The 22678-nt window shown below is 47.7% G+C and overlaps 1 long non-coding RNA gene across 1 annotated transcript; it reads right to left on the bottom strand.

Annotated features, from left to right (window-relative positions):
• Positions 1-323: 323 nt before the first annotated feature.
• LOC139186128 (uncharacterized) lies at positions 324-20518 on the bottom strand. The gene is made up of 3 exons (XR_011569632.1): positions 20344-20518; positions 15380-15483; positions 324-497 (listed from the first exon to the last, which is right to left on the bottom strand). It is a non-coding gene; the product is annotated as an uncharacterized lncRNA (long non-coding RNA).
• Between the last annotated feature and the right edge of the window lie 2160 nt (positions 20519-22678).

Genomic DNA, 22678 nt, shown 5'->3' with positions numbered 1-22678 from the left:
CCATAGTTGAACTACAGGCAGGGGAATAATGAAATATTTAATGACATGGGTACCAATCAGTCAGGACAGCTGCCTGATCAATCAGGAAAGGGATCAGACATGAACAAGACACGGCTGTTCTGACAGAGCAGCCCAACACCAAGTTGGGTTATGGCCGCCATGTTTTTTTGAAAGAGAAAAAGTAAGAAAATGAGAAGCTAAAACAATTCTCCTACCAGGTCATATTGCAGTATTATAGGGTGAACTACATTTTTCTTTGTCTTAAAAAGTTTTATTCTGTTGCCAGATATTTAAAACAGAGACTGCCATAAGTTGAAGGGCTTTCTTAGTACCATTTATTTCCTTTCAAGTTACAAAAGAATTTAGAAAGAAAAACTTTTCATCTTATCACACTCCTGCTTTTTTCTTGAAGGAAGTCTCCAGGGTAATGAAGTAGTGGGTGACTTCTGAGGAAGAGGAATGTGAACAACGAGATAATTTGGTGTTTTCCTTTATCACTGAAATTGAAACAAAGTATGTGGTTGTATTAATGAAAAGAAAGCATCTTAGGCCAAAAAGAAAAAAAAAAAAAAAAAAGGAACTATACTCAAGATGTAGAAAAATATTTTCCATTTAATGAGATAATTTGCTCGAGGAAAATTTGAAATATTGAAAGGAAGAAAGATAAGTTAAATTATATTTTGTGTGGTGGGAGGGAGTAGAAATGGGGTAATTTGTCATAGAATCAGGATTTTGTGGCTCGGAGGAAAATTAAATGCCATCGCATCCTCTTCTCTCCTATTTTACATAAAGAAATGGGGATCCAGAGAGCTTAAGTGCCTTGCTCAGGTCTAGCAAGTTATTTACCAAGAAAAAGAGAAAAGTAGGGAAAAAAAACCTAGTTCCTGAAACAAATAACTTTTTTTTTCTTCTTTTTTTTTTAGGATTGCAGGTACCAGGGTAATGGATTAATTCTAAATTAAAAACAAACAAACGAAAGAACTTGGGACAATCGCATCCTTCTTCCCTGAGGCCTTCCTGCTGCTGTTGCAGCTGCCCAGATCCGTTCTTTGAAAATCCTATCCTCGGTCTAAACCCCCTGCCCCTCACTAAAGCTCTCAGCGCTCTGTCAAGTGAGAGCTGTTTCCCGCTAAATATGTTGTTGTTTAGTCACTAAGTCATGTCCAATTCTTTATGACCCCGAGGACTGTAGCCCACCAGGCTCCTCTGTCCATGGGATTTTCCAGGCGAGAATCCTGAGTAGGTTGCCATTTCCTCCTCCAGGGGATCTTCCTGACCCAGGGACTGAACCAGCATCTCCTGCATCGGTAGGCAGATTCTTTACCATGGAGACATCCGGGAAGCCAGTTAAATATATAGAGGATGCTAACTGGAATTTTGGAGGTGACTTTTATCCCTCTCTATTTTGAGGAACTGGTATATTTGTTTGCTTTTCTTTGAACATTTTTAATTGTGGTAAAATACACATTTATTCCTTTAACCATTTTTAAGTGTATGGTTCAGCAGTATTCAGTACATTCACAATGCTGTGAGGCCGTCACCACCATCCGCCTCCAGAACTCTCCGCGTCGTGTGTAACTGAAGCTTGGTCTCCATTAAACAGCAGCTCTCCAGCCCCTGGGAACCACCACTCTACTCTCTGGCCCTGTGGATGTAACCACTCTAGCTGCCTCATACAAGCGGCGTGTCTTTTTGTGACTAGCTTGTTTCACTTAGCCTCACGTTCTCAAGGTTCATCCACACTCTAGCGTGTGCCAGAATGTCTTTCCTTTTTAAAGTGTGTTAGTCACTCGGTTGTATCCGGCTCTTTGCTACCCCATGGACTGAAGCCCACCAGGCTCCTCTGTCTGTGGGATTCTCCAGGCAAGAATACTGGAGCTGCTTTTTAAAGCTGAGTAATAGTCCATCTTGCGTGTACACCGCATTTTCTTTGTTTATCTATTTGATGGATACATGGGGTTTTTTTCCACTTCTTCCCTTGTTAATGACCCATTTTGGAAATGCAGGTGCAGTTCCAAAGTGCACATTCAAGGGAAGATGGGAAACATTAATGGTTCATATGTTCTTCATGTTACAGAGGCACAGACCTCATATTAATTTACAGACATAATGCACTAAGGTACTTTTTTCTGCATGCTTACTTAGTTGTGGGAGGAGAAAAGTGGCTCACAGCTGGTCTGGCCCTTGATGTTTGAGACCATAGATACTTCTTTCTTTTTTTTTTTTGGTTGCACCATGTGGCTTGAGGGATTTTAGTTCCCTGACCAAGGATTGAACCTGAGCCATGGCAATAAAAGTGCCGGGCCCTAACCCTTCGACCACCAAAGAAATCTCATAGGTATTTCTTAATGTGATAGAATTCATGACAGATGGAGATGGAAGGCATCTTAAAGCAGCTGGGATGGAGTTTGAGCATTTGGGCTTCACCATCAGGAACACCCAGGCTCAGGTTTCTAGAACCTTATTAGCCCTGTAGACAGGACTGTAGTTCTCAAGTCAGAATCTTGTAGACTTCCCTGAACACGTATCAGCTTTTATCCTAAACTCTTCCTTCACTAGGGCTTCAAGTCATCCCCAGGCGTAAAGAGAAGGCGTTTGCCATCTCATTCTCTCCTCTGACTTCATCTCTTACACTATTACACAGGTGTCATTATTTTTTTTAACATTTTATATTCTTTTGGGGGTATAGCCCATTAACAAACAATGCTATGGTAGTTTCAGGTGAACAGCAAAGGGACTCAGCTATACATATGTATCCATTTTCCCTCGAACTCCTCCCCCATCCAGAACGCCAGGTAACATGGAGAGAATTCCATGTGCTATACAGCAGGGTCCTTGTTGGTTATCCCTTTTAAATGTAGCAGTGTGTACATGTCCATCCCAGACTCCCTAACTGTCCCTTCCCCTCACTGGCGACCATAAGTTCATTATCTAAGTCTGTGAGTCTGTTTTGTAAGTAGGTTCATCTGAATCATTTCTGTTTAGATTCCACATATAAAGGATGTCATATGTTTCTCCTTCTTTGATTGACTTCACTCAGTATGACACTATCATGTTGCTGCAAATGGCATTATATGGCATTATTTCATCGTTTTTAATGACTGAGCAATATCCCATTGCATATATGTACCACATTTCTCTATCCATCCCTCGGTCGATGGACATTTAGGTCACTTCCACGTCTTGGCTATTGTAAACAATGCCGCAGTGAACAGTGGTGTGCATGCCTTATTTTGGATCAGGTTTTTCTCCAGCTATATGCCCATGAGTGGGATTGCAGGGTCATATGGTAGCTCTGTTTTTTTTATTTTTAAGGAACCTTCATCCTATTCTCCATAGTGACTCTACTAATTTGCATTCCCACCAACAGTGTAGGAGGGTTCCCTTCTCTCCGCACCCTTTCCAGCATTTACTGTTTGTGGATTTTTGGTGATAACCATTCTGGCTGGTGTGAGGTGGTATCTCATTGTAGTTTTGATTTGCATTTCTCTAATAATTAGTGATGTGGAACATCTTTGAATGCACCATTTTATTCCCTTTTTGTCAATTAAAAAAACAATCCCTGAATGCATAGAAATTAATGAAGATGGATTCTTGGGTGTCTGCTTTGCGCCCGTGTATCTGGATCTCATCTTTAGTCCAGCAGGTAGGTTTGGAAGGTCTTTCGCGCTGTTGCTGAGGATTGCCCGGTATTTGGGAAGTATTCAAGAAACTACTATTGAACTGAACTGACTCCTGTAGGGGAAGGAAATCACTAAGGGTGGGTTGGTTTGTTTGTTGGCAGGTGGGTGGTGATCAGATCTGGGGGAAGAGAATTGTTTTAGGAGAAGAGAACTGTGGCAGGAACACCAAATGGGAAGCTGAGGCAGCCATCACGGTGATCTGGGCTTGAGCAAGAAGGGGACCATTGGGGTGAAGTAATGGGGCTGTAGGTGGAAAACAATGGGGACGGGAGAACTGGGAGAGGACTTAAGACTGTGTGTGCTGCGACTCAAAAGAGTAGTTCCTGGAAACACCCTTTCCTCCTGGACAGAAGTTGTGTAGGGTATTGATATTCCTGTGTCCCATCCTTAACAGCCCCCTGCCCACCCCAGAGCCTCCCAGCATCTCTTTCCCTTGGCTCCATTCATTGACGTGGAAGAGGACAGACTACGTGATGACTCTGATGAGGTTTGCCTTGGAAGAGTTGGGTGGATAGTGATGAGATGACCATCATTCGATCCATGTGACGTAGAGGTCAAGTGATCTGCCTAAGATCAGTGAACAGACTGATGGCCACATTATGATTGTGCTAAAAGCTCCAAGCCAGAATAGCTTCTACTTCATTACCCCCATGGCCTCTTCCCATTTCATAAAAATGTCTACACCCAGAACACGCTCAAACAACTTTCAAAAATGTCATTAAAATTAAGAAGATACTTAAAAGGACGCATGAGAAGCCACATTCAACAAGTACAGAAATAAATTAGAGATGAGAAAATATTAAAACACCTGACCTGCGTGGGTATCTGCATAATATTTAAAATTATCTCATCCATTTAGTTCTGGTGTTTGGTGTCCTAATCTGAAATATGAAAAATGTTCTCATGGAGAGGCAGGCAAACTGAAGGAGGATATCTTAATATACAGTGAAATATAAATTAAAAAGCTCTCTAAAGCTATTAGTAAAAGTAGTGAAACGCATTAGCAGGTGCATGGGTTCAACTTTGGATGAATGTTCTTTGAAATCGGATTCATCACCAAAATTAATCTGAGAGGTGTCAAATCTGTGCTGGGTTAAAGAGGTGACGCATGGGAAGATTTCATTGAAGTTCCAAATTGTAAAAGGATCAGAATTAATAATCCTCTGTCATGAGAAACCTGATCACTTAGGAGTTTAAGAAGCTTATGCCTTGTTAAGAGAGTGGAAAAGAAATCTGAAATATTGCTGCTGAAAGTAGTAGTCTGGTCACCAGTTGGACTGATGTGGTTTGATAAATAACTTCAAATCAACCACAGGGAGCCGCAAAGATGCGTGTCTGGAACTATCCCATGAGTTAGAGTTTATGTCTTTCAACAGGCTGGTCAATTCATGCTCTTAGAATGGGGTAAGTACAGTACTTTCCTCTTGCATATTTTTTTTTTAATTGAAGTATAGTTGATTTACAATCCTGTGTTAGTTTCAGGTGTATAGCGCAGTGATTCAGTTATGTATATTCATTTTCAAATTCTTTTCCGTTATAGTTTTATTACAAAGCATTGAGTATAGTTCCCTGTGCTATACAGTAGGTCCTTGGTGGTCATCTATTTTATATATAATAGTGCAAATATGTAAATCCCAAGCTCCTAACTTATCCCTCCCTCCCCTTTCTCCTTTGGTAACAATAAATTTGTTTTCTATGTCTGTGGGTCAGATTCTGTTGTGTCAATAAGTTCATTTGTATCTTTTTTTGTTTTTTTTGGATTCCACATATAAGCAATTCCATATGATATTTGTCTTCCTCTGTCTGGCTTATTTACGTAGTATAATAATCTCTAGGTCCATGTTGCTGTGAATGGCATTGCTTCATTCTTTTTTATGACTGAGTAATACTCTGTTGTATAATATACATGTACCACATCTTTTTCATTCACTCCTCTGCTGATGAACATTTAGGTTGCCTCCGTGTCTTGGTTTTTTTGTGACTCGTGCTGCTATGGAGATAGGGGTGCATGTGTCTTTTTGAATTACAGTTTTCTCTGCACTGGTAGAGCCATTATAGAGAACAGTGTGGAGATTCCTTAAGAAACTAAAAGTAAAGTTACCATGTGGTCCCGCGGTTCCATTCCTGGGCAGTGTGTCTGGAGGTAACTATATTCAAAAAGATGCGTGCTCCCCAGCGTTCGTCTCCTTCCTTGTATTTCATTCAGAGCTTCTGCAGGTCATGCCCTTTGGAAGCACCACGCTTCCTTCACCGTCCACTTCTATCAGTATCGTGGCTCCTCATTCATACGGACTCACGTCATGAAAACGAGCATAAAGAGAATGGGGAGCGGGGAACTGGGGATGCTGCAACACTCCGCATATTTATCTGACTTCAAATGCCTCAAGGAACACTTTTTCTTAGTCAGAAAAACATACCCCTTGACTATTTCACAGGCAGTTTTCCATGTTCCAAATGGCGAGTCCGAGTTTACGTATTAACTAATACGTGTGCATCTCTGCAGCATGATCTCAAGGTTAGGCACGTGGTTGCCTGGCGGCTCAGCGGTAAAGAATCTGCCTGCCAACACAGGAGACACAGGTTCGATTCCCGGGTTGAGAAGATCCCCTGGAAAAAGAAATGGCAACCTGCTCCAGTATTTTTGCCTGGGCAATCCCATGGACAGAGGAGCCTGGTAGACTGCGGTCCCTGGAGGGTCACACAAAGAGTATGACATGACTTAGCAACTAAACAACAGATGCCTGGCACCCTGCTTGATTAGGCATGGGAACCAAAGGGAAGGGATGTGGCTGATGAGTCTTACGCGCTGGGCTTACGACGCTTTTCTCTAAGAACAAAGCGAGGGCTGGTGTTTGAGCCTGCTGCCGGCTTTGCCTCTTGGTTGAAGCAGGGGGCTGCCTGAGGTTTAGCAGCCCTGGGATCAGCATGGTCCCCGAAACTGGACCTCTGAAGAATCGAACAGCTGTAGGAGGACTCAGCCACCTCAAGTTCTCTACTGAGCCTCCAGTGCATCCCCTGTCCGTGCCTGTGACTCTGGGGAAAGTTCAGCTGCGGGACCAGAGTATATTTTAGAGTCACTTGGTGGTGTACACATCTTTGTTTTATCCCTCATCCAAAAAAATAATGGCTTTCGGAGGCCATCCTTTGGAAAATGGCCTCTAAGTAGGTTGGAAGAGAAAAAAAGAATCTTACATTCTTTATGCTTCTGAGTACCTAATAGGTATCTGATCTAATATATTTCCGAAATAGAATTCTTAATGCCCCCTCCACTGAACCTGTTAACTGTTCCCATCTCAATAATGGAACCATCATCTCCTTAGTTACTGAGGCCCCGAATCTGGATGTTACCCTTCATTTTAATGAGCTCAGTCTCCCTTGCATGCTGGAATCTGTGGTTATTCTCACCTTACAGCTTTGTACCTTCCACGGGCCTTGCTCAATCAGTGCCCAGGGCATGGAACCTTCCCCTACCTGGAAGCTGGGTGCCAAGCTGTCACTTGGCTCCAGATTATTCTTTCTCTTCTGGGTCTTTCCCCTCGTTCTGGGTCTGGGATGAAATTTCTTGTATCACTTAAGCCTGTGCTTCAGAAGGCCCCTGGCCAGTTCCATCAGTGTATCTGGCCCCTCCCTCTGTGGAAAGTGGACAGAGTCTTTGCCTGGGACCCACTGGCCAAGACTGGCACCCACTTCAGATGAGTTTTTTAAAAAGTAAATTACATTTTCTGATTTTTCGGTCATACCCTGGGGCGTGTGAGTTCTTAGTTCCCCAGCCAGGGATTGAACCTGCACCCCCTGCATTGGAAGTGCAGAGTCTTAACCACTGGATCACCTGGGAAGCCCCCAGATGCAGCTTTTATTTGTGTTGCTTCTCTTTTCTGCAAGTGCTGTTCCAACCAGTGTCTTGCAAGTTGAGTTCTTCTTGGAGACTTGGAACCTGTAGGAGAGGCGGTGGGCTGTGGTCTGTGGGCACCTACTGCTGATGGTTGGCATCTCTAAACTCTGCTGTTCTCCACGTGGTGGGAATCCTCACTGGGGCTTGGTAAGCAGATCTTCCTGTGCCACACACCACTGTTGACTCCGTCAGCATATGTTTCCCTAAGAGCTTGGTGTGGTTGGCGCTCCTTCTTTATTCAACCACCACCTCCTCCAGGAAGCCTTCCACCTCCTCCAGGAAGCCTTCCACCTCCTCCAGGAAGCCTTCCACCTCCTCCAGGAAGCCTTCCACCACCACCCTATTTTAAGTTATCTAATTGAAAGTATTCACACAGTCACTGTTGGTACATAGTATTGTTTGCATGTCTGCCTCTTCCTTGAAAAAAGGTAAGCTTCTTGAGAGCAGGGGTCTTATTCTTAATCACTGTCACAGTCTCAGTGCCTAGACTAGAGCCTAGCTCAGAGTCAATACCCATCACAGTGTGTACTGAAGGAGGAAGTGGACAACTTCTAATTATACCTAGGTGAACCTGCAGTTCTCTACTCCTCTGCCCCACCCCCTCAGACCCCCAGGATCTTTCTCCCTTGACCCCATCAATATCACTCTGTTTACAATTTAATCATTTTATACTCACCTTATTTGGGCTATTGGATATATATTCTCATAGAGTGCAGGGTATATTAGTCTGAACTTCACCTGTAACATACATGCAAGATAACCTGTATGCACAGGAAAACTTTGTAAACTGCAAGATACTGTGCAAATGCTGGCTTTTCTCATTGGCTTAATTCCTGAGTCCATTCTAAAGGAGATCAGCCCTGGGTGTTCTTTGGAAGGAATGATGCTAAAGCTGAAACGCCAGTACTTTGGCCACCTCATGCGAAGAGTTGACTCATTGGAAAAGACTCTGATGCTGGGAGGGATTGGGGGCAGGAGGAGAAGGGGACGACAGAGGATGACATGGCTGGATGGCATCACTGACTTGATGGATGTGAGTCTGAGTGAACTCTGGGAGTTGGTGAAGGACAGGGAGGCCTGGTGTGCTGCGATTCATGGGGTGGCAAAGAGTTGGACACGACTGAGTGACTGAACTGAACTGAACTGAAGACTTCACAGGGACTCCTCGGCACCTTCAAGGAGGGATCAGAGCCTTCCACCTTTCTTCACCCTGAGCAACCTGACTTTTATTTCTTCTTTGCTCTGCTGCTAAAATGTCTGAAAATCACTGGTTTCATCAAACCCTTAGCCTATGCATTAATCTCCTTCACAACATCTCTTACGGTAGGTTGTCCAGCCTTTTCTTGAATACAACCAGCAACAGGGACCTCATTACTTGAGAAGGTGGCTCTTTTAGGACAATTCTATTTTAGTTCTCTTCTATGTTAGGACTGTCTGTTTTGTTGCTATTTCATAATTCTTTAGGTCAAGAGAGAAGAAAGACTAGCTAACTGATTCCACAGTTGGGTCCTCATTAATTAAAGCTTTTCTCTGTAAACATTTTGTATGCACAGATAGTCATTCTAGGCATTGGTGACTCACGCCTATAGAATAGAGATGAGTAGACTCATTCTGAGTAGAGATGAGGGTAGGCATTCTACTCCCCACCCCACTTTCGTTTTTACATCTTAGTAATGAGGTAAAACCATGAAGTGAATCTGGGTTGCAGCAAGCAATTCAGCAGAGAGTACAGTCATTCCTCCTTACCCAGGGTTTGTCACTTTCTCTGCTTTCATTTACCCACCAGCAACTGCAGGCCACAAGTATTAAGTGGGAAATTCCAGGAGGAAACGGTTTATAAGTTTTAAGGTGCTGTCGTAAGCAGCATGATGGCACCTCCTGCCATCCTACTTCATCCCACCTCGCCCGTGAACCACCGCTTTGTCCTGCCTGGTAGTCACTTAGTGACCATCTGGATTGTCAGACTGCAGGTCTGTGCTATCCTGGGGCTTGTGTTCAAGATACCCTTATTTTATTTAATAATGCCCCCAAGGTATTAATACAAGAGTAGTGATGCTGGCAACTCAGATATTCTTTTAATTTATGTGCCTAATTTACACATTAAACTTTATCACAGGTATGTATTTGTAGGAAAAAACATGGCATAGCTAGAGTTCAGTGCTATCTGTGGCTTCAGGCATCCACTGGGGGTCTCGGAACATATGCCCTGTGGGTAGGGGAGAACTGGCTCATAAGATGTGGGACTGAGAAATAGAGAAAGAAAGGAACAGACGTGGATTTCTGAGGGCCTGTTCTCTGCTGCTGCGTCGCTTTAGTCGTGTCTGACTCTGTGCGACCCCATAGAAGGCACCCCACCAGGCTCCCCTGTCCCTGGGATTCTCCAGGCAAGAACACTGGAGTGGGTTGCCATTTCCTTCTCCAATGCATGAATGTGAAAAGCGAAAGTGAAGTCACTCAGTCGTGTCCGACTCCTAGTGACCCCATGGACTGCAGCCCATCAGGCTTCTCTGTCCATGAGATTTTCCAGGCAAGAGTACTGGAGTGGGTTGCCATTGCCTTCTCCTGCTAAACCGCCATATATTTTTTTATATGCAATAGTTTAAAAAAACCAATCTTAGATGCAATTATCTTGAAGCCCAGATACATTTAAAGATATGGTATAAAATTCACAGCTAGTAAGTAGTGGAGTTGAGATTTCCAAGTTTGTCTGATTCTGAAATTTGAGTTCTTTCCTCTGCTCCAGAAGTTGAGTTCTGGGCCTTTAGGGACTCTGGCCACTACCAGCATTGTCGTCAATATTGTTATAAAAACACACATTGTTTTGCAGTCACTAATGTCTACTTAATAATTTTTTTCTGGCCTCAGTTTGCTTACCTGCAAAATGGGGATAATACTCATAGCTTTATCACAGGGTTGTTATGAGGAAAAAAATCAGTGACAGGTTATATACTTGGTGTTTGCCTGGTCCATAGTTAATTAGCATGGGCTATACGGCTACTTTTGATTCTTCTTATCATTCCATGAGGCTTCCCTGGTGGCTCAGACAGTGAAGGGTCTGTTTGCAATGCAGGAGACCTGGGTTCGATCCCTGGGTTGGGAAGATCCTCTGGAGAAGGAAATGGCAGCCCACTCTAGTATTCATGCCTGGAAAATCCCATGGATGGAGGAGCCTGGTGGGCTGCAGTCCATGGGGTCACAAACAGTCGGACACGACTTCACTTTCACTTTCATTATTCCATGCCAGGTCCTTCCCTGAGTCAGTTAGGGAGCACAAGGGCATTCACACATGCTTAGCTGAATGAGGAACGCAGGAAAAAAATGTGTGTGTTAGAACATTTAACGCCTTCTTTGCCTCGGAGCCTGACTGATGAATCGGATCATGAAGCCAGGGCCTCGGTGCGGGCGTGGAGGGAGGGGGCCGTGAAGGGGGTAGAGGGGAACAGTCTAGTTGCTTCCAGGCTGAGAAGGACATGGGTGGTGCATACAGCTTGCATTCGCCTCTCCAGACGCCTGGATGTAGGTGGGGGGCAGCTCACTTGATAGGCACCCAGACCCGCTCAAAAGCATCACCGCAACACGGGTTCTATCCCTGCTCTATTCGTGACCTCCTGATATGGGAAAGAAACGTGTTAAACCAAATAGGATTAAGCTGCAAAGCCTGGCTGGTCTCCCTGCTGGTCTCATGGGCTGTGGAGCCGAATCTCTGAGCCCAGACTGTCCCACGGCCCGGCGAGCTCCAGCCCCGGGGCTGCCAAGCACCACACACTCCTCTAATGTGTCACAATTACCGAGACAGCTGTGCTAAGTAACTTTCCACGGATCCGCTCGGCAAACTCACAGCGTGTTCAATAGCCCTCAAAATTTGTCATTTGGAACCTGCGGTGAGCTGGTAGGGCGGTGCTTATATCGAGCTGCGGCAGAATAAATGCAGTCACCTCAAGAGATTGCATGTTTCCTTTGAAGTGGAGTGCAGGTAGAAGAGGCGGGTTCTTTCAGCTTCCTTCCTATCTCAGTTTAGCATGTGGAAGGGGGAGGAAGGGAAGTTGCAAAGCAGCACAGGTGCAATGGCTGCGGAGCTGGATCGTGTCCACCGCCCAGGAGCCTGCGTGGGCTTTGTTGGGACGTTATTTTTGCATTAGCACAACAAGGAACCACCAGGCAGCCTGTGAGTACCTGGTGAATTTTCCATTAGCACTGCCAGGGGTGCTGGGCAAGGTGCCTGGTGTCAAACACGGCTGGTGACCAGGCTGGGCATGTCACTCATCTCTGGGGACACACTTACTACAACTCAAACACTCCCCTCCCCACGTGTTGTCTCCGGGGAGTGGTGCTTTGGAGCCCAGATGGCTGCGAAGAAGCCATCTCATTATTTACCCAGAACACAAGCCAGAAGCTAACCTAGGTCTGCAAAATGCCGCCTGTCATGATCCAGAGCGCTGCTGCTCAAGCTGCTGCTGTGCACTCTAGGGAGAGGTGAAAATGAGCCAGGAGCGAGCGGGCGGCTTGGGGGCTCCCAGCCCACTCCCCGGGGCGCTGGTCAGCCCTCAAGGATGGGGTGCCGATGCAGCCCCCTTCTCTTGAGAGGCCCTCACTGCAGTTAACAGAGAAGGCTGTGAATGAAGCTGCACGCGGCTCTGAGGGGCTCGTGTGTGTCAGCTCCTCTGTGGACAGCAGAGTCCTCTCCCAGTTACCCCGGTGCCCGGACTGGGTTCCTCGGTCTCAGAGGCCACTGTGTCCTTCGGAGGCGCCCTGCTTGGCTTATCACCCAGGACAGTGGCCACTCGACGCCATGGGTTGTGCTGCCCTTTCTTGGGGTAAGGGCAGAGAAGCGTTGCTGACGTACGAGGACTTAGACTAGCCTTCTCTGGGACGGGCATCATTATTAACAGAGCAGCAGTGATTAGAGAACCATCCCAGTCCTCCGTCTTCTGACCGCCGTCTTGCCCCCTCCGCCTCCACTCAGTGGATGGTCCCTTTCCTCCCTAAAGACGCTCTGCTTGTGACGCGCGCCACGCTCCTTCAGGTCTCCTGCTTTTGTGTGGTTTCGTCCGTCGGTGGGCGGAGGCCCTCCTCCCTTATCCCTGACCCTCCTGCAGGGCCTGGCTCCGCGGTCATCTCCGTGAACACGTCCCCAGCCCCACAGGCACTGCTAGGGCTTGGAAACGTTTCCGCGCTTTGAGCTTACCTGGGTTGTGTTGCCTTTTACCTGTACTTGTGTTATTCATTGACTTGTCTGTCTGCTCTATTACCTTGTTAGCTCCTCTAGGGAAGGACTGGTACCTCACTTAGTTTTGCATCCTCAGGGCCTCCAGACAGTAGATGCCCTTTGAGAGTTTGGGGAGGAAAGAAGCATACACAGTCGCTTGTGCACTGGGTGTGGCTTCTGGCTGTGATTCCATCCGGCTGTGCATCCTTAATTAACACATAACTTGTCTCCCTTCTGGCTTCTCATCTGTTAAGAATAAACAGGCACGAGAACAGTACAGACCTACCTGAGGGGACCTTGTGTGAATTAACAAACTCGGGACTTACATGCAAATGTCCCTTGGAATGGCTGTTGCACTTTGAGACGAGGCTGAGCTTGCGATCGGGAGGCAAGCAGGAGGCTTTGGTCCACTTAGGAAGAGATAATCACACACAGTCTCGCTGACAGCTGCTGATCACAGACACCATTGAAAAAAGAAATGGTCACAGTGGCGGGTGACAGAGAGGCAAGGCTTCTGAGTGGCAAGTTAGTGCCATCAGGAAAACTGCAAGGCTGTGGGGGCCTCTCCCTGAAGGCAGGGCCCACAGCTACCTCTGGCCGTCGGTGAGGGCAGTGGAGGGGTGGAGGGGGCTTCTGCAGGCAGGCTTTTACATTTTATTAAAAATAATTGGAGAAGTTTACATACATTTCTTGCCAACATGCAACTGTCAGGCATGGGTGGAGAAGATGCCTTCTTTCAAACTGTGAGAAAGTCTAATGTCGTGGCAAAAAAAAAAAAAAAAAAATCGGGAGTCTGATGATTAAATGTGGAGAGCTGTCATCTTGGCATTATATTAAAATAACTCGCCTCCAGCAAGTGCACGGTATTTCTTCCTTTAAATCTGTCATTTCTCGGGAGGCCGTTGCTCTGGTTGGCTGCACCGGTGGCTTTGTAGCCATGGCAGTGTAACAGCAACTGGGACTCTTGGAGGCTTTCTGGGGGGCTAGGGAGGGGGGGCTGATGTGTGGGAGTGTGGGCTTGTTCACCGCTGCGTGGCTGCAGCAAGCCATCTGCAGACTCCTTTCTCTGTGACTTAGTGGGGCTCCTCGGCACCCGAAAGCTTAAGTAGAACACAGGCAGGCACATTATTTTCTGCAGTGCTCCTCAGACAGCGATGTCAGGCTGCAGGCAGAATGAATCGCATTTGTTTATGAAATCCGTTGCTTAATTGGATGATCAGTGTCTCATTTCAGCCTCCAGTCACAATACTTTTAATGATGTCCACACCGTGCTGGGTTCCCATGCAAACCGTGTGGAGGGGATAGAACAATGGAAAAAGCTTCCATTGGGCGGAAAGGGAGGGCGATGCTGGGGTTGCGGTGCATCCCTCTCTGTTCCGTCTGTCGAATGCAGCAGATGGATCTCTGCACGTGTCCCTTCCCTCTTGCTTTTGCTCAAGAGGCCATTTAACCTCCTTACCTAGTCAGATGATTCCTGGGGATCCCAGAAAAGGACCTCCTGCTTCCCCGATGCCTTCATACAATAGAGCGACAGGCTCGCGGAATCTTGAGGTGATATTAACACTTGTGTCTGTAACATCTTTTGGGTTTTGGAAACACCTGTGCATGCCAAGTTGCTTCAGTTTTGTCTGACTCTCTGCAACCCTGTGGACTGTAGATGGCCAGGCTCCTCTATACATGGGATTCTCCAGGCAAGAATACTGGAGTGGGTTGCTGTTTGGAAGCACGTTCTCATCTGTACCCTGTGTGTCCCTAACAGAAGAGAGCAGAGTGGCTTGGCGGGCGGTGGTGTTGTGTCTTCACCAGCCTCCATGGCTTGCAGGGTCTATTGACTCACATTGTGGCTGTGTTGTGGTTTTTATCCTTGTGATGGTCATCCCCATAATACAGGTGAGAAGAGTGAAGCAAGGAGACGGCATGGCTGGTGACTGGCAGGGTGGGGTTTGGGCTCTAGTGCCTTCTGGAGCTTACTTCCACGAGACCTTGGATCAGCTATGCAACCTGTCAGAGCTCCGATTTCTTCCATCAAATGGAAGCAATCATCACTCCCTCAGAAGTTACTTGGAGGATTAAATGCAACTGGACATCAGTAAAGCATTTAGTCGGAGAAGGAAATGGCAACCCACTCCAGTGTTCTTGCCTGGAGAATCCCAGGACAGAGGAGCCTGGTGGGCTGCCGTCTATTCGGTCACAGAGTCGGACACGACTGAAGTGACTTAGCAGCAGCAGCAGCAGCAGCAAAGCATTTAGTGGGGCTTTCCTGGTGGCTCAGACGGTAAAGAATTAGCTTGCAATGCAGGACAGCTGGGCTTGATCCCTGGGTCAGGAAGATCCCCTGGAGGAGGGCATGGCAACCCACTCCAGTATGCTTCCCTGGAGAATTCCATGGACAGAGGAGCCTGGTGGGCTACGGTCCATGGGGTTGCAAAGAGTTGGACACGACTAAGTGACTAACACTTTCACTTTTCTTTCAAAACATTTAGTCTAGAGGATAATTAACAGTTGGAATCTATTATTATTATTAGCAGTGTTGTTCCAGAAATCAAGATTTTGAGGCTTGGCCAATGGTACCACAGTTGGGGTTAGAATGATATATACCTGCTTCCTGAAGAGCCTGGTTCTCATCACTCTCTTCCCTGCCTGGCTGCCAAACGCCTAAGGATTGTGCAGATTTTCCACCTTTCAGCAATTCCAGAGACAGCCTGCAAGGATATAAAAAGCAAGTGAAGAGCCTGCAGAAACGCAGGTGCAATTTAGGGTCCCTCTGACGGAAGTGCCGCGTTTCTTCAAAGCCCTTAAATGTCACCTCGCCTCACTCGGCCTGGCTGGAAACGCCCCCACCATTGCCTCTTCTGCCCAGGGGTGACGTCGCCTGAGTCATCTGAGTCTGAAAGAGGGATTCACCTTGACCTCCCTCTCTCCCAGAAGAAGACACGCCACAAATGAGGCCATCAAAAAGCGGCCCAGTTCCTCCCCCTCGGCATGTCTCAAAGCCCTCGCTCTGACCCCCATCGATCAGCCATAAAACACAAAAATCAACAGAGTTCTGCTTTTCTATTTCATGCAGGAGAAAAAAAAAAGTCAACATTGACCAGCACGGTCAGCCAAGCTCACGGAATCGGCCAGTGAAAATGGAAGCGTCTGCAGACTCTTGTCTCAGATCCTCTTAAGCTTCTTCTTTGTCCTGGTCCCGGTTGACAGCTGTGGAGCAGGGCACATCCTGCTGCTAAGAAGTAAGTAGGAGAAGTGCTCGCGGTCATTCCCACGTGGAGGGTGCTTCCAGCGACTCGGTGACTGACAGATTGAATAAGCGGTTATTTCTCCGGCTCAGGCGCGTGGGGGCACAGGCCACCCACTGCCTGACCTTATGCAGCTGAGCTTGGTTCTCTGGGGTCAGCTCGCTGCCACTGTTACCTGTTAAGGTGAAAATACGGTTGAGTTGACTGATGATGAAGCTCTGATCGCGTTACTCTCCCGCTGAAATAATTTTTGACTGTGCTCCAGGCTCTCCGGGGCCAGGTCAGACGCCTTCCCCCGCTGCTCGTGGCTTGTCACGGGCTGACCCCCATCCACCTGCCCAGTTGGGTTTCTGATTACCGGGCTTCGAGAGTCCTGGGAAGTAGGCAAGCGGAACCGCTCCCTCTGAATCTGCCCAGCGCCTTCCCACTTCTGTGCCCCTGCTTCCGTTTGTCCGTCCCCTGGGATGCTCATTTTCCCCCCTGTCCACATCTGTCTTCGTCTGCTTGGGCTGCTGGAACAAAACTCGTCTGCTTGGGCTGCTGGAACAAAACTCGTCTGCTTGGGCTGCTGGAACAAAACGCCATCGACTGGGTGCCTTCAACAATAGATATTTGCTCCTTGCAGTTCTGGAGGCTGAGAAATCCAAGATCAGGGTATGGCAGATTTGGTTCCTGCCTTGCAGACAGCTGCCGTCTTGCTATGTGTCCTCGTAAGGAGGAGAGAGACTGCTCTGGGCTTTTCCTGTTCTTGTAAGGATGCTAATCCCTTCGCGGCAGCCTCACACTCATGACTTCATCAATTACTTAATTACCCACCCAAAGGCCCCACCAGCAAATGCTATCATGGGGTGGTGGAAGTGAAGACTTCAAGATACGAATTTAGGGGGAACACAGGCGTTCAGTCCATAACCATGTCAAAATCCCAGCTGTTCTTCCAACCTCATTTTAAACACAACCTCTTCCATGCAAAGTTCCTTGTTTCCTCCGGCTATAAATAATCTCCATCTTCTCAACACCTGTAAGTTGGTATGTAAGCCTATCAGGGCCATTATGCTTTCCATTGCGTATTACGTTTCCGTATGAGTTTTGTTCCCTTTACTACATTCTGAGCTCCTTGTGGGCAGGGGCCATCCTTTCTCTTCTGTGAGTCACTAACACTTAAACCCTGCTCCTGTGTGCCCTGCGTGTGCATGCTCAGAAGTGCCCATCTCTAGGCGACCCCATGGACTGTAACTCACCAGGCTCCTCTGTTCATGGGATTTTCCAGGCAAGGCTACTAGAGCGGGTTGCCATTTCGCACTCCAGGGGATCAAACCCACGTCTCTTGTGCTTCCTGCATTGTCAAGTGGATTCTTTACGACTGTGCCATCTGGGAATAGTCCACTTAGCAGTAAGATGCAGTAGAAGTAAGAGCTTGTTGTTAAATAAATAAATGCTCCCGTCTGCAGGAGAGCCTCAGAAGGGCTAATGCAGGACTTGTGCTCGTGACCAATGTATTGGTAAGGCCAGAGTCCATTCTGACACGCCTCACTAGCCGTTAAATAGATACCCCCCACCCTGCCACCGGGGTTGAAGGACTGACTCAGTTTGTTTTCCTTTAAGGGGATGAATTATATATTGCTCTCCCATGTCAGTGAGGAGTCTTGTGGTTGCATGCATATATACACACCCACCCACACTTACATGGAAATCGTTTGGCCAAACTCTCTCGAAAACAATCTGCTCTTCTTGGTTCAACTTCTGTTGTTATTAATAGCATAAAAAGCCCATAAACAATGTTTAGAAGATGTTAATGATTCTAACTCCTTCTATGGAGTCCTGAATGAACAGCTAACCTTAACCCTAACCCTAATTGGATCATGGACCACAAACATCCTAAAAAACGCATCATCCTTCCAGGAGAGGCTGATCATTACATACAATTTTCGCAGGGCCTGGCCTTCCAGAATACGTGAGAGATGGCTAATGACTGTCGCCTCCACCACTAGCACAAACAAGTCTAACCATCTTTTATTCAGATGGACTTCAATTATTAATTTTATTTACAGCATCCACTCTGTATTCTTCTGGGCCTGAAGACTGAGGCCCAGAAGGCTCTGGTGCCTTGGGTATTTCTAATTTGTACTGCCAAGAAACGATGACCTGCATATTACTATTTTCTAGAGTGAAATAATTACTCAAGACACACATTCCTGTGGCAGCCGGCAAGTGGAACTTCGTTTAAGGACTGTGAAGGCAGTCTTCTCTCAGAAGCTGTTACTCGGACCACGCTGGGGCGGCTCCTGTTTACATATCTGCAGATGAAGGAAGGTGCTCGCCTGCTTATTTCAATTATATATATTTTCATTTCACTAATGAAACGTCACCAAAGCTCAGGAGGGAACCTACAGGTTTTCCTGCCTGCTGATCCCCTTGCACCAAAATGCAACTGCAGCCTAAAAGCACCAGAGATGCCCTTTAGCGCCAGGGTTGCAAGCTAGGTTACTAGCCACGGGGACTCTAAACCAAGTGCCAGGCACTGAGCAGAATGCAGAGAAGGATCGTCACCATGCGGCCTCCACCACCCGAAGCCTGCCAGCGAGAACAAGGCCAGATGGCCTCCTAAGTGTTGGTATTAGAACACCCGCCTCCTCCTCTTCGCCCCAGAGCAGCTCTTTTTATTTTCATTTCCATGCTAACAAGGTAGACCTGTCCTAGCGTGTGTTCTGAAGAGGTTCTTTCATGCTCAGGGCCTGGGGAGCTTTAACATAGTTAGATGTACTCTAACAGCAGGTTGCCATCAAAAAATTCTATAATAGGATTAAAATAAAAGAGAAATGCGCTTGCAGTGGAATGGCAATGATGATTTAACATGTTTCAAGGGCTTGGTGGGAAGGTGCAGTGCAAACAGCAGACGGGCCTGCTGTGTGGGTGCGTCGCCTTCTTAACAAACAGGGCTCGGCGTGTGATGGGGCAGGTTTGGAGTTTGGCTTTAGAGGGTGTCCGTGTGCTGGACGGCCAGGCTTTGGAGAAAGGGCCGGCACACTTATTGGAGAAGCTCACGGCGATTCATGCTTGCTTTTGTGCTTGCTGTCTGTCTGTCCCACCTCGGATGGGAGCTCTCAAAGGGAGGGCGAGCTGTCTGCCTTGCTCATTCTCCCTTCCCAGCGTCCACGGCTCACCTGGAGCATCCCGGGTGTGCAGTGAATATGAGTTGCTTAAAAGAAAGGGACCCAAGCAAGATTGTTCAAGGGTGACCTTGGGCAAGTTTTTAATAATATTCAGCATCGGTTCCTGCATCCCTGAATGAGGAATGGTGATACAGTGACTTTCTAGCCTTCTCTTCAGGACATCTGAAGAACTGAGGCCTGGCCCTGGTTTCCGGCTCTGGCATCCTTCACAGAGATATGCCTCCTGTGGATCTGCTGGTAGAACCTCAGGTTCAGGACCTGCAGGGGCAGAAGTGCTTTGGGAGGTTTCTGCCTCTTCCTTGTCTCACTCTGAAGATATAGCCTGTGTTGGGCTCTAGAGAGATTGCAGGTGGCGGTGGTTTCAGGGGAGTGCGTGCGTGCATGCTAGGTCACTTCAGTCACATCTGACTCTTTGTGACCCTATGGACGGTAGCCCGCCAGGCTCCTCTGTCCATGGGGATTCTCCAGGCAAGAATACTGGAGTGGGGTGCCATTTCCTCTTCCAGGGGATCTTCCCGACCCAGGGATTGAACCTGCGTCTCTTATGTCTCCTGCATTGGCGGGTGGGTTCTTTACCACTAGCACCACCTGGGGAGCCCATTGGAGGAGAGGAGAGGCTTTCAGAATATACTCAGAGGGGCACCTGGAATGAGCTGGTTGAGCCACACGCCTGCTGCTCAAGCATCCGTGTCCTCCAGGACAGCAGGCATGAGATCTTGGGGGCGCCGTTACTTGCGGAGTCTGGAGAGGGGAACTTGGTGTCTTTGACCTCTCCCTGATCCTCAGTCACCTGTCCTTGGGCTGCTGAATCTGCCACCTCCTAGGAAGGTCCCCTGATTGCAAGCATCTCCACTCATCCTGGTACCTGCGAGCTCGCCACCTTTCTTGGCTGTTTTTCTTCAGTCTCTGTGGTGGTGACTCTCCGTCTGCCCTGCCCTCCATCAGCTCCCATTTCCTTCCTTTCCCCATCCTGCCCTGTGCCCTGGGAGGCCGGCCCCACCCTTGCCCTCTTGCCCTCTGGTTACCGTTTGTGTCCTGCCAGTGTGAGGTATTGGCAAGAGATCAGAGGGTGGGGGCAAGGGAGATGAAGGTTTTTCGTCTGCCTGGCTTTTCACTGTGGCAACGCAGTCTAGTGATGGAGCTGTTCCTCTACCTCGGTAGCTGCAGTCTGATGGTCCTGCTTCAAGGCTCCAGCTCTGGCCATGCTCTTTCCTGCTGCTCTTTCAGACTCAGGAATGGCAGTGGCTTCTTGCTGTTTCATCTCTTGGTGCCGTGTCACTCCCTGTGGTTCCCTTAATCGTCCCTGGACATCCACAAGCAGTCTCATAGTGAAGTCTGTTACTTAAACTATCTGATGGAATTCTGTGGTTGCTAGGACACTGATGAATGCCGTGTGCTCAGTCGCTTCAGCCATGTACGACTTTTTGTGGCCCTGTGGACTATGGCCCACTGGGCTCCTCTGTCATAGGATTCCTCAGGGACGAATACTGGAGTGGGTTGCCATGCCCTGCTCCTGGGGATCTTCCCAACCCAGGGATCGAACATGCATCTCTTGCATCTCCTGCGTTGCAGGAGGATTCTTTACTCACTGAGCCACCTGGGAAGCACCCAGATAAACCCTACATGGTGCCTATCTCAAAGAAACCTCAGTGTACAGAATTTTCTCTATCCTCCCTTCACAGCAAGCTTCCCGAAGTGTCCTGCATGTACTTAGGGTGTCCTCCTCGACTGTCCCGAATCCTTGCTCCCCGTTGTCTGAGAAATCTTGTCCACCTCCCGTGCACTCAGCTTCCCCCATAGATCGATGAGCATTGAATTCATTCATTTGTTTGACAAACATTTTCTGAGCACCTACTCTGTGCTAAGCCCTGCTCTAGGCATGAAATGTACTAGTGAACAAAGCACTCAAGGACTTGTTAGACGATGTTTCTCTGGGATCAGATCTCTGCTCTCAGCTCCTCGCCTGACCTCCAGAGCTATAATTCTGGTTTCCCGATGAAGGCCCCACATGCCCTGTAAGCTTATCACATCTGAACCCCAATTCATTAGGACCCACACCCAAACTCTTCTCTCTCCTTCTGAAAGTAGGGCATTACCACCCTCAACCTGACCCCACTCTCTGTTCTACTCAAGTTAGTCATGTGGAATGTCCTTTCTCCTCAATTTCAATAGAGTCTTGCAGTTTGGCTTCAGATTTCTCTCCCCGATCTCTGTGTTCCTTTTCATTTCTAATTCTCTGTCCTCAGTGAAGGTTCTCACCCTCTCTCACTTGGTAACTGCCTACCTGCTATTTCTGGCTGCTTTTCTCCTCTTTCACCTTGCTCATCACTACCGCCAAAGTTCATCTCTGCAGGCGTCCTTGCTTAAAGAGTTCTGCCAGCTCCTTGCTACTACCTCTTGGCAAGACAGCTTCCAACCAGTATGGATCGCCTGACTCCTGGAGGCCTGTCACCCGCCATGTGGACTCCACTCAGTTCCATGGACCTGCATGGTTGCCCTGGCCTCCCCGTCTTTGCTCTGGGGCTTTTCCTGCATTTTCTTCCCTTCCCTTCTCTTGTTCCTTAAGCCCCTATAGATGTTACCTTCTCAGTAAGATTTTCCCTGGCCCTTCCCTGCAAAATGAGCTCCTTGGTCCGTTTACCTCCCGTGGTCTTTGTTTTTCTAGTGACTGTGTTGCTCCACAGCTAGCTTTATCACTGCTGTGTCTCCTTCTAGCCTGAAAGCCCTTTGGCCCTTTCTGGGCTTTTGAAATCTTTGCTGTTTAGCAGAGGCAGATGTAGAAGGGATGGGCGTAGAAGAATGATTTCTAATATGTACATTAGAAATGTTTATTTCTATATAACATCATGTTCTTTCCAGCAGAAGCACTTTCTGAGGCCCTGACCCTTCTTGCCACCAGCTCAACCCACTGTGGGCAGCAGCTCTTGAGTTTCTGGTCCATAGAATGTATTCTTGCCTCTGGCTTGTGCCTCTCATCTCTATTACAAGAGCCAGTTGATCTGATCGCCAAGAGCTGGAGGGGCATCTAAGGTTTAGCGCACTGAAGTAACATTCTGGCCTCTGTCTGACTCTCCCTTTTGGAGGGAGTGGTAAGATATGCAAATGTGTGAGGACCCTGGCCCCTGAGATCAGGAGGCTCCAGCCATCCCAGAGAAGACAGCGGCAGCAGCTAAAACTCTAAGCCCTGTTTCTGCACAGTCGGAGTGTCACCCAAGCTCTGGGGCTGCTTGTCCAGCCCCAGGTCCCCTCCCTGGTGCCCCCGTCCCATCCTGCTGGTACTTTTATCTTCCTCCAAGTCTGGCCCAAGGGTGGCTGTGGGGCAGCTCGTCTGCCTGGGGAGAGAGGGGGGAGAGAGCAGGGGATGAATACCCTAGAGTAGTTCCTCTGTGATCAATGTCCGCCTGGAGATGGTCTTGCTAATGGTATCCTAGCCAGGATCATTACTGAAATCTTTTGCTCTGGTTCCCAAACAGCCTGGGAGTTGGGCC

Source organism: Bos indicus, chromosome 12, assembly GCF_029378745.1.
Source record: "Bos indicus isolate NIAB-ARS_2022 breed Sahiwal x Tharparkar chromosome 12, NIAB-ARS_B.indTharparkar_mat_pri_1.0, whole genome shotgun sequence".
NCBI lineage: Eukaryota > Metazoa > Chordata > Mammalia > Artiodactyla > Bovidae > Bos > Bos indicus.
Note: the sequence above shows the minus strand (reverse complement) of the source record. Positions and strands in the feature narration are given on the sequence as shown.